At 50.2% G+C, this 12004-nt stretch overlaps 8 pseudogenes; all 8 read right to left on the reverse strand.

The window, feature by feature from the left end:
* Positions 1 to 2245: 2245 nt before the first annotated feature.
* Positions 2246 to 2365, reverse strand: LOC130305070 (5S ribosomal RNA; annotated as a pseudogene).
* Positions 2366 to 4835: 2470 nt separating this feature from the next.
* On the reverse strand, positions 4836 to 4955 carry LOC130305106 (5S ribosomal RNA; annotated as a pseudogene).
* A 277-nt stretch (positions 4956 to 5232) lies between these two features.
* On the reverse strand, positions 5233 to 5352 carry LOC130305092 (5S ribosomal RNA; annotated as a pseudogene).
* An 82-nt stretch (positions 5353 to 5434) lies between these two features.
* LOC130305124 (5S ribosomal RNA) lies at positions 5435 to 5554 on the reverse strand (annotated as a pseudogene).
* Positions 5555 to 6443: 889 nt separating this feature from the next.
* LOC130305127 (5S ribosomal RNA) lies at positions 6444 to 6563 on the reverse strand (annotated as a pseudogene).
* Positions 6564 to 6847: 284 nt separating this feature from the next.
* Positions 6848 to 6967, reverse strand: LOC130305078 (5S ribosomal RNA; annotated as a pseudogene).
* Positions 6968 to 7251: 284 nt separating this feature from the next.
* Positions 7252 to 7371, reverse strand: LOC130305091 (5S ribosomal RNA; annotated as a pseudogene).
* A 3451-nt stretch (positions 7372 to 10822) lies between these two features.
* LOC130305068 (5S ribosomal RNA) lies at positions 10823 to 10942 on the reverse strand (annotated as a pseudogene).
* Between the last annotated feature and the right edge of the window lie 1062 nt (positions 10943 to 12004).

The following is a 12004-nucleotide window of genomic DNA, read 5'->3' on the forward strand; positions in this document are numbered from 1 at the left end:
AGCATCAATAAAAAAAATTTTTAATCGGAGAGGAAGGGGGCAACAGATCAAAATGTCAATAGCACCTTGGATTGCCAGCCAGTCTCCCATGCCCGTACTTGCCGGGCAGCAGTCTGCGATCTGACAAGAACAGGCGCATTCAGCTTAGGATGGCCATTGACAGCTTCGTTATTATTATACTGTGCATTTAAGCATCAATAAATCCTTTTCGGAATCGGAGCGTAAGGCGGCAACAGAGCAAAATGTCAACGACACCTGGGATTCCCAGCCAGTCCCCCATGCTGGTACTTACCGGGCCCTAAGCTGGGTAGCAGTCTGCGATCTGACGAGAGCAGGCACGTTCAGTTTAGGATGGCCGTTGACAGCTTCTCGCCCTTTATACTGTGCATTTAAGCATCAATAAATCCTTTTCGGAATCGGAAAAGGAAGGCGGCAACAGAGCAAAATGTCAACGGCAGCCAGGATTCCCAGCCAGTGTCCCATGCCGGTACTTACCGGGCCCTAAGATCTGTACCAGTCTGCGATCTGACAAGAGCAGGCGCGTTAAGCTTAGGATGGCCGTCGACAGCTTCACACCTTGTATACTGTGAATTTAAGCATCAATAAATTCTTTTCGGAATCGGAGCGGAAGGCAGCAATAGAGCAAAATTTCAACGGCACACGGGATTCCCAGCCAGTCTCCCATGCCAGTACTTACCGGGCCCTAAGCTGGGTAGCAGTCTGCGATCTGACGAGAGCAGGCGCGTTCAGCTTAGGATGGCCGTCGACAGCTTCACACCTTGTATACTGTGGATTTAAGCATCAATAAATTCTTTTCGGAATCGGAGCGGAAGGCAGCAATAGAGCAAAATGGCAACGGCAACGGCAACGGCAACCGGGATACCCAGCCAGTCTCCCATGCCAGTACTTACCGGGCCCTAAGCTGGGTAGCAGTCTGCGATCTGACGAGAGCAGGCGCGTTTAGCTTAGGATGGCCATTGACAGCTTGTTGCTTTTTATACTGTGCATTTAAGCATCAATAAATCCTTTTCGGAATCGGAACGGAAGGCGGCAACAGAGCAAAATGTCAACTGCACCCGGGATTCCCAGCCAGTCTCCCATGATGGTACTTAATGGGCCCTAAGCTGGGTAGCAGTCTGCGATCTGACGAGAGCAGGCGCGTTCAGCTTAGGATGGCCGTTGACATCTTCACGCCTTGTATATTGTGGATTTAAGCATCAATAAATATTTTTATTAATCGGAGAGGAAGGCGGCAACAGAGCAAAATGTCAATGGCACCTTGGATTGCCAGCCAGTCTCCCATGCCGGTAACTGCCGGGCAGCAGTCTGCGATCTGAGGAGAGCAGGCACGTTCAGGCTTAGGATGGCCGTTGACAGCTTCACACCCTGTATATTGTGGATTTAAGCATCAATAAATCATTTTCCGAATCGGAGCGGAAGGCGGCAACAGATTAAAATGTCAACTGCAACCGGGATTCCCAGCCAGTCTCCCATGCTGGTACTTACCGGGCCCTAAGCTGGGCAGCAGTCTGCGATCTGCCGAGAGCAGGCGCGTTCAGCTTAGGATGGCCGTTGACAGCTTCACACTTTGTATACTGTGGATTTAAGCATCAATAAATAATTTTCGGAATCGGAGCAGAAACAGAGCAAAATGTCAACGACACCTGGGATTCCCAGCCAGTCTCCCCTGCTGGTACTTACCGGGTCCTAAGCTGGGTAGCAGTCTGCGATCTGCCGAGAGCAGGCACGTTCAGCTTAGGATGGCCGTTGACAGCTTCTCGCACTTTATACTGTGCATTTAAGCATCAATAAATCCTTTTCGGAATCGGAACGGAAGGCGGCAACAGAGCAAAATGTCAACGGCAGCCGGGATTCCCAGCCAGTGTCCCATGCCGGTACTTACCGGGCCGTAAGATCCGTACCAGTCTGCGATCTGACAAGAGCAGGCACGTTAAGCTTAGGATGGCCGTCGACAGCTTCACACCTTGTATACTGTAGATTTAAGCATCAATAAATTATTTTCGGAATCGGAGCGGAAGGCAGCAATAGAGCAAAATGTCAACGGCACCTGGGATTCCCAGCCAGTCTCCCATGCCAGTACTTACCAGGCAGCAGTCTGCGATCTGACAAGAACAGGCACATTCAGCTTAGGATAGCCGTAGACGGCTTCACACCCTGTATACTGTGGATTTAAGCATCAATAAATCCTTTTCGGAATCGAAGCGGAAGCGGCTACAGAGCAAAATGTCAACAACACCTGAGATTCCCAGCCAGTCTCCCATGCTGGTACTTACCGGGCCCTAAGCTGGGTAGCAGTCTGCGTTCTGACGAGAGCAGGCGCGCTCAGCTTAGGATGGCCGTTGACAGCTTCACGCCCTTTATACTGTGCATTTAAGCATCAATAAATCCTTTTCCGAATCGGAGCAGAAGGCGGCAACAGATTAAAATGTCAACTGCACCCGGGATTCCCAGCCAGTCTCCCATGCTGGTACTTACCAGGCCCTAAGCTGGGTAGCAGTCTGCAATCTGACGAGAGCCGGCGCGTTCAGCTTAGGATGGCCGTTGACAGCTTCTCACTTTGTATACTGTGGATTTAAGCATCAATAAATATTTTTATTAATCGGAGAGGAAGGCGGCAACAGAGCAAAATGCCAATGGCACCTTGGATTGCCAGCCAGTCTCCCACGCCGGTATCTGCCGGCAGCAGTCTGCGATCTGAGGAGAGCAGACACGTTCAGCTTAGGATGGCCGTTGACAGCTTCACACCCTGTATATTGTGGATTTAAGCATCAATAAATCCTTTTCCGAATCAGAGCGGAAGGCGGCAACAGATTAAAATGTCAACTGCACCCGGGATTCTAGCCAGTCTACCATGCTGGTACTTACCAGGCCCTAAGCTGGGTATCAGTCTGCGATCTGACGAAAGCAGGCGCGTTCAGCTTAGGATGGCCGTTGACAGCTTCACACCCTGTATACTGTGCATTTAAGCATCAATAAATCCTTTTCGGAATCGGAACGGAAGGCGGCAACAGATCAAAATGTCAACGTCAGCCGGGATTCCCAGCCAGTGTCCCATGCCGGTACTTACCGGGCCCTTAGATCTGTACCAGTCTGCGATCTGACGAGAGCAGGCGCGTTAAGCTTAGGATGGCCGTCGACAGCTTCACACCTTGTATACTGTGGATTTAAGCATCAATAAATTATTTTCGGAATCGGAGTGGAAGACAGCAATAGAGCAAAATGTCAACGGCAACCGGGATTCCCAGCCAGTCTCCCATGCCAGTACTTACCGGGCCCTAAGCTAGGTAGCAGTCTGCGATCTGACAAAAGCAGGCGCGTTCAGCTTAGGATGGCCATTGACAGCTTCATGATTTTTATACTGTGCATTTAAGCATCAATAAATCCTTTTCGGAATCGGAACGGAAGGCGGCAACAGAGCAAAATGTCAACTGCACCCGGGATTCCCAGCCAGTCTCCCATGCCGGTACTTACTGGGCCCTAAGCTGGGTTGCAGTCTGCAATCTGACGAGAGCAGGCGCGTTCAACTTAGGATGGCCGTTGACATCTTCACGTCTTGTATATTGTGAATTTAAGCATCAATAAATATTTTTATTAATCGGAGAGGAAGGCGGCAACAGAGCAAAATGTCAATGGCACCTTGGATTGCCAGCCAGTCTCCCATGCCGGTAACTGCCGGGCAGTAGTCTGCGATCTGAGGAGAGCAGGCACGTTCAGGCTTAGGATGGCCGTTGACAGCTTCACACCCTGTGTATTGTGGATTTAAGCATCAATAAATCCTTTTCGGAATCGGAACGGAAGGCGGCAACAGAGCAAAATGTCAACGGCAGCCGGGATTCCCAGCCAGTGTCCCATGCCGGTACTTACCGGGCCCTAAGATCTGTACCAGTCTGCGATCTGACGAGAGCAGGCGCGTTAAGCTTAGGATGGCCGTCGACAGCTTCACACCTTGTATACTGTGGATTTAAGCATCAATAAATTATTTTCGGAATCGGAGCGGAAGGCAGCAATAGAGCAAAATGTCAACAGCAACCAGGATTCCCAGCCAGTCTCCCATGCCAGTACTTACCGGGCCCTAAGCTAGGTAGCAGTCTGCGATCTGACGAAAGCAGGCGCGATCAGCTTAGGAAGGCCATTGACAGCTTCATGATTTTTATACTGTGCATTTAAGCATCAATAAATCCTTTTCGGAATCGGAACGGAAGGCGGCAACAGAGCAAAATGTCAACTGCACCCGGGATTCCCAGCCAGTCTCCCATGCCGGTACTTACTGGGCCCTAAGCTGGGTAGCAGTCTGCGATCTGACGAGAGCAGGCGCGTTCAGCTTAGGATGGCCATTGACAGCTTCATGCTTTTTATACTGTGCATTTAAGCATCAATAAATCCTTTTCGGAAACGGAACGGAAGGCGGCAACAGAGCATAATGTCAACTGCACCCGGGATTCCCAGCCAGTCTCCCATGCCGGTACTTACTGGGCCCTAAGCTGGGTAGCAGTCTGCGATCTGACGAGAGCAGGCGGGTTCAGCTTAGGATGGCTGTTGACATCTTCAAGCCTTGTATATTGTGAATTTAAGCATCAATAAATATTTTTATTAATCGGAGAGGAAGGCGGCAACAGAGCAAAATGTCAATGGCACCTTGAATTGCCAGCCAGTCTCCCATGCCGGTAACTGCCGGGCAGTAGTCTGCGATCTGAGGAGAGCAGGCACGTTCAGGCTTAGGATGGCCGTTGACAGCTTCACACCCTGTGTATTGTGGATTTAAGCATCAATAAATCCTTTTCCGAATCGGAGCGGAAGGCGGCAACAGATTAAAATGTCAACTGCACCTGGGATTCCCAGCCAGTCTCCCATGCTGGTACTTACCAGGCCCTAAGCTGGGTAGCAGTCTGCGATCTGACGAGAGCAGGCGCGTTCAGCTTAGGATGGCCGTTGACAGCTTCACACTTTGTATACTGTGGATTTAAGCATCAATAAATAATTTTCGGAATCGGAGCAGAAACAGAGCAAAATGGCAACTGCACCCGGGATTCCCAGCCAGTCTCCCATGCTGGTACTTACCAGGCCCGATGCTGGGTAGCAGTCTGCGATCTGACGAGAACAGGCGCATTCAGCTTAGGATGGCCATAGACATCTTCACACCCTGTATACTGTGGATTTAAGCATCAATAAATCCTTTTCGGAATCGGAGCGTAAGGTGGCAACAGAGCAAAATGTCAACGACACCTGGGATTCCCAGCCAGTCTCCCATGCTGGTACTTACCAGGCCTTAAGCTGGGTATCAGTCTGCGATCTGACGAGAGCAGGCGCGTTCAGCTTAGGATGGCCGTTGACAGCTTCACCCCCTTTATATTGTGGATTTAAGCATCAATAAATAATTTTCCGAATCGAAGCGGAAGGCGGCAACAGATTAAAATGTCAACTGCACCCGGGATTCCCAGCCAGTCTCCCATGCTGGTACTTACCAGGCCCTAAGCTGGGTAGCAGTCTGCGATCTGACGAGAGCAGGCGCGTTCAGCTTAGGATGGCCGTTGACATCTTCTTGATTTTTATATTGTGCATTTAAGCATCAATATATCCTTTTCGGAATCGGAACGGAAGGCGGCAACAGAGCAAAATGTCAACTGCACCTGGGATTCCCAGCCAGTCTCCCATGCTGGTACTTACCGGGCCCTAAGCTGGGCAGCAGTCTGCGATCTGACGAGAGCAGGCGCGTTCAGCGTAGGATGGCCGTTGACAGCTTCTCGCCCTTTATACTGTGCATTTAGGCATCAATAAATCCTTTTCGGAATCGGAACGGAACGGAAGGCGGCAACAGAGCAAAATGTCAACGGCAGCCGGGATTCCCAGCCAGTGTCCCATGCCGGTACTTACCGGGCCCTAAGATCTGTACCAGTCTGCGATCTGACGAGAGCAGGCGCGTTGAGCTTAAGATGGCCGTCGACAGCTTCACACCTTGTATACTGTGGATTTAAGCATCAATAAATATTTTTTTTAATCGGAGAGTAAGGCGGCAACAGATCAAAATGTCAATAGCACCTTGGATTGCCAGCCAGTCTCCCATGCCCGTACCTGCCGGGCAGCAGTCTGCGATCTAACAAGAACAGGCGCATTCAGCGTAGGATAGCCGTAGACGGCTTCACACCCTGTATATTGTGGATTTAAGCATCAATAAATCCTTTTTGGATTCGGAGCAAAATGTCTACAGAGCTACAGAGCAAAATGTCAACAACACCTGAGATTCCCAGCCAGTCTCCCATGCTGGTACTTACCGGGCCCTAAGCTGGGTAGCAGTCTGCGATCTGACAAGAGCAGGCGCGTTCAGCTTAGGATGGCCATTAACAGCTTCATGCCCTTTATACTGTGCATTTAAGCATCAATAAATCCTTTTCCGAATCGGAGCGGAAGGCGGCAACAGATTAAAATGTCAACTGCACCCGGGATTCCCAGCCAGTCTCCCATGCTGGTACTTACCAGGCCCTAAGCTGGGTAGCAGTCTGCGATCTGACGAGAGCAGGCGCGTTCAGCTTAGGATGGCCGTTGACAGCTTCACACTTTGTATACTGTGCATTTAAGCATCAATAAATCCTTTTCGGAATCGGAACGGAAGGCGGCAACAGAGCAAAATGTCAGCGGCAGCCGGGATTCCCAGCCAGTGTCCCATGCCGGTACTTACCAGGCCCTAAGATCTGTACCAGTCTGCGATCTGACGAGAGCAGGCGCGTTAAGTTTGGGATGGCCGTCGACAGCTTCACACCTTGTATACTGTGGATTTAAGCATCAATAAATTCTTTTCGGAATCGGAGCGGAAGGCGGCAACAGATTAAAATGTCAACTGTACCCGGGATTCCCAGCCAGTCTCCCATGCTGGTACTTACCAGGCCCTAAGCTGGGTAGCAGTCTGCGATCTGACGAGAGCAGGTGCGTTCAGCTTAGGATGGCCGTTGACAACTTCTCTCCCTTTATACTGTGCATTTAGGCATCAATAAATCCTTTTCGGAATCGGAACGGAAGGCGGCAACAGAGCAAAATGTCAATGGCAGCCGGGATTCCCAGCCAGTGTCCCATGCCGGTACTTACCGGGCCCTAAGATCTGTACCAGTCTGCGATCTAACGAGAGCAGGCGCGTTAAGCTTAGGATGGCCGTCGACAGCTTCACACCTTGTATACTGTGGATTTAAGCATCAATAAATTATTTTCTGAATCGGAGCGGAAGGCAGCAATAGAGCAAAATGTCAACGGCACCCGGGATTCCCAGCCAGTCTCCCATGCCAGTACTTACCGGGCCCTAAGCTGGGTAGCAGTCTGCGATCTGACGAGAGCAGGCGCGTTCAGCTTAGGATAGCCGTTGACATCTTCACGCCTTGTATACTGTTTATTTAAGCATCAATAAAAAAAATTTTTAATCGGAGAGGAAGGGAGCAACAGATCAAAATGTCAATAGCACCTTGGATTGCCAGCCAGTCTCCCATGCCCGTACTTGCAGGGCAGCAGTCTGCGATCTGACAAGAACAGGCGCATTCAGCTTAGGATGGCCATTGACAGCTTCGTTATTATTATACTGTGCATTTAAGCATCAATAAATCCTTTTCGGAATCGGAGCGTAAGGCGGCAACAGAGCAAAATGTCAACGACACCTGGGATTCCCAGCCAGTCCCCCATGCTGGTACTTACCGGGCCCTAAGCTGGGTAGCAGTCTGCGATCTGACGAGAGCAGGCACGTTCAGTTTAGGATGGCCGTTGACAGCTTCTCGCCCTTTATACTGTGCATTTAAGCATCAATAAATCCTTTTCGGAATCGGAAAAGGAAGGCGGCAACAGAGCAAAATGTCAACGGCAGCCAGGATTCCCAGCCAGTGTCCCATGCCGGTACTTACCGGGCCCTAAGATCTGTACCAGTCTGCGATCTGACAAGAGCAGGCGCGTTAAGCTTAGGATGGCCGTCGACAGCTTCACACCTTGTATACTGTGAATTTAAGCATCAATAAATTCTTTTCGGAATCGGAGCGGAAGGCAGCAATAGAGTGAAATGTTAACGGCACCCGGGATTCCCAGCCAGTCTCCCATGCCCGTACTTGCCGGGCAGCAGTCTGCGATCTGACAAGAACAGGCACATTCAGCTTAGGATAGCCGTAGACGGCTTCACACCCTGTATACTGTGGATTTAAGCATCAATAAATCCTTTTCGAAATCGGAGCGGAAGGCGGCTACAGAGCAAAATGTCAACAACACCTGGGATTCCCAGCCAGTCTCCCATGCTGGGACTTACCGGGCCCTAAGCTGGGTAGCAGTCTGCGATCTGACGAGAGCAGGCGCGTTCAGCTTAGGATGGCCGTCGACAGCTTCACACCTTGTATACTGTGGATTTAAGCATCAATAAATTCTTTTCGGAATCGGAGCGGAAGGCAGCAATAGAGCAAAATGGCAACGGCAATCGGGATTCCCAGCCAGTCTCCCATGCCAGTACTTACCGGGCCCTAAGCTGGGTAGCAGTCTGCGATCTGACGAGAGCAGGCGCGTTTAGCTTAGGATGGCCATTGACAGCTTGTTGCTTTTTATACTGTGCATTTAAGCATCAATAAATCCTTTTCGGAATCGGAACGGAAGGCGGCAACAGAGCAAAATGTCAACTGCACCCGGGATTCCCAGCCAGTCTCCCATGATGGTACTTAATGGGCCCTAAGCTGGGTAGCAGTCTGCGATCTGACGAGAGCAGGCACGTTCAGCTTAGGATGGCCGTTGACATCTTCACGCCTTGTATATTGTGGATTTAAGCATCAATAAATATTTTTATTAATCGGAGAGGAAGGCGGCAACAGAGCAAAATGTCAATGGCACCTTGGATTGCCAGCCAGTCTCCCATGCCGGTAACTGCCGGGCAGCAGTCTGCGATCTGAGGAGAGCAGGCACGTTCAGGCTTAGGATGGCCGTTGACAGCTTCACACCCTGTATATTGTGGATTTAAGCATCAATAAATCATTTTCCGAATCGGAGCGGAAGGCGGCAACAGATTAAAATGTCAACTGCAACCGGGATTCCCAGCCAGTCTCCCATGCTGGTACTTACCAGGCCCTAAGCTGGGTAGCAGTCTGCGATCTAACAAGAGCAGGCGCGCTCAGCTTAGGATGGCCGTTGACAGCTTCACACTTTGTATACTGTGGATTTAAGCATCAATAAAAAAAATTCGGAATCGGAGCAGAAACAGAGCAAAATGTCAACTGCACCCGGGATTCCCAGTCAGTCTCCCATGCTGGTACTTACCAGGCACGAAGCTGGGTAGCAGTCTGCGATCTGATGAGAACAGGCGCGTTCAGCTTAGGATGGCGGTTGACAGCTTCACACTTTGTATACTGTGCATTTAAGCATCAATAAATCCTTTTCGGAATTGGAACGGAAGGCGGCAACAGAGCAAAATGTCAACGGCAGCCGGGATTCCCAGCCAGTGTCCCATGCCGGTACTTACCGGGCCCTAAGATCTGTACCAGTCTGCGATCTGAAGAGAGCAGGCGTGTTCAGCTTAGGATGGCCATTGACAGCTTCATGCTTTTTATACTGTGGATTTAAGCATCAATAAATATTTTTTTTAATCGGAGAGGAAGGCGGCAACAGATCAAAATATCAATAGCACCTTGGATTGCCAGCCAGTCTCCCATGCCCGTACTTGCCGGGCAGCAGTCTGCGATCTGACAAGAACAGGCACATTCAGCTTAGGATATATGTAGACGGCTTCACACCCTGTATAATGTGGATTTAAGCATCAATAAATCCTTTTCGGAATCGAAGCATAAGGCGGCTACAGAGCAAAATGTCAACAACACCTGGGATTCCCAGCCAGTCTCCCATGCTGGTACATACCGTGCCCTAAGCTGGGTAGCAGTCTGTGATCTGACAAGAGCAGACACGTTCAGCTTAGGATGGCCGTTGACAGCTTTACACCCTGTATATTGTGGATTTAAGCATCAATAAATCCTTTTCCGAATCGGAGCGGAAGGCGGCAACAGATTAAAATGTCAACTGCACCCGGGATTCCAGCCAGTCTACCATGCTGGTACTTACCAGGCCCTAAGCTGGGTATCAGTCTGCGATCTGACGAAAGCAGGCGCGTTTAGCTTTGGATGGCCGTTGACAGCTTCACACCCTGTATACTGTGCATTTAAGCATCAATAAATCCTTTTCGGAATCGGAACGGAAGGCGGCAACAGAGCAAAATGTCAACGGCAGCTGGGATTCCCAGCCAGTCTCCCATGCCAGTACTTACCGGGCCCTAAGCTAGGTAGCAGTCTGCGATCTGACGAAAGCAGGCGCGTTCAGCTTAGGATGGCCATTGACAGCTTCATGATTTGTATACTGTGCATTTAAGCATCAATAAATCCTTTTCGGAATCGGAACGGAAGGCGGCAAAAGAGCAAAATGTCAACTGCACCCGGGATTCCCAGCCAGTCTCCCATGCCGGTACTTACTGGGCCCTAAGCTGGGTTGCAGTCTGCGATCTGACGAGAGCAGGCGCGTTCAGCTTAGGATGGCCGTTGACATCTTCACGCCTTGTATATTGTGAATTTAAGCATCAATAAATATTTTTATTAATCGGAGAGGAAGGCGGCAACAGAGCAAAATGTCAATGGCACCTTGGATTGCCAGCCAGTCTCCCATGCCGGTAACTGCCGGGCAGTAGTCTGCGATGTGAGGAGAGCAGGCACGTTCAGGCTTAGGATGGCCGTTGACAGCTTCACACCCTGTGTATTGTGGATTTAAGCATCAATAAATCCTTTTCCGAATCGGAGCGGAAGGCGGCAACAGATTAAAATGTCAACTGCACCTGGGATTCCCAGCCAGTCTCCCATGCTGGTACTTACCAGGCCCTAAGCTGGGTAGCAGTCTGCGATCTGACGTGAGCAGGCGCATTCAGCTTAGGATGGCTGTTGACAGCTCCACACTTTGTATACTGTGGATTTAAGCATCAATAAATAATTTTCGGAATCGGAGCAGAAACAGAGCAAAATGGCAACTGCACCCGGGATTCCCAGCCAGTCTCCCATGCTGGTACTTACCAGGCCCGAAGCTGGGTAGCAGTCTGCGATCTGACGAGAACAGGCGCATTCAGCTTAGGATGGCCATAGACATCTTCACACCCTGTATACTGTGAATTTAAGCATCAATAAATCCTTTTCGGAATCGGAGCGTAAGGCGGCAACAGAGCAAAATGTCAACGACACCTGGGATTCCCAGCCAGTCTCCCATGCTGGTGCTTACCAGGCCCTAAGCTGGGTATCAGTCTGCGATCTGACGAGAGCAGGCGCGTTCAGCTTAGGATGGCCGTTGACAGCTTCACCCCCTTTATATTGTGGATTTAAGCATCAATAAATAATGGAACGGAAGGCGGCAACAGAGCAAAATGTCATCGACACCAGGGATTCCCAGCCAGTCTCCCATGCTGGTACTTACCGGGCCCTAAGATCTGTACCAGTCTGCGATCTGACGAGAGCAGGCGCGTTCAGCTTAGGATGGCCGTTGACAGCTTCACACTTTATATACTGTGCATTTAAGCATCAATAAATCCTTTTCGGAATCGGAACGGAAGGCGGCAACAGAGCAAAATGTCAATGGCACCTTGGATTGCCAGCCAGTCACCCATGCCCGTACTTGCCGGGCAGCAGTCTGCGATCTGACAAGAACAGGCACATTCAGCTTAGGATAGCCGTAGACGGCTTCACACCCTGTATACTGTGGATACTGTGGATTTAAGCATCAATAAATCCTTTTCGGAATCGAAGCGGAAGGCGGTTACAGAGCAAAATGTCAACAACACCTGGGATTCCCAGCCAGTCTCCCATGCTGGTACTTACCGGGCCCTAAGCTGGGTAGCAGTCTGCAATCTGACGAGAGCAGGCGTGTTCAGCTTAGGATGGCCGTTGTACGCTTCACATTTTGTATACTGTGGATTTAAGCATCAATAAATAATTTTCGGAATCGGAGCAGAAACAGAGCA

The sequence above is a fragment of the Hyla sarda genome, unplaced genomic scaffold, assembly GCF_029499605.1.
Source record: "Hyla sarda isolate aHylSar1 unplaced genomic scaffold, aHylSar1.hap1 scaffold_1307, whole genome shotgun sequence".
In the NCBI taxonomy this organism is placed as follows: domain Eukaryota; kingdom Metazoa; phylum Chordata; class Amphibia; order Anura; family Hylidae; genus Hyla; species Hyla sarda.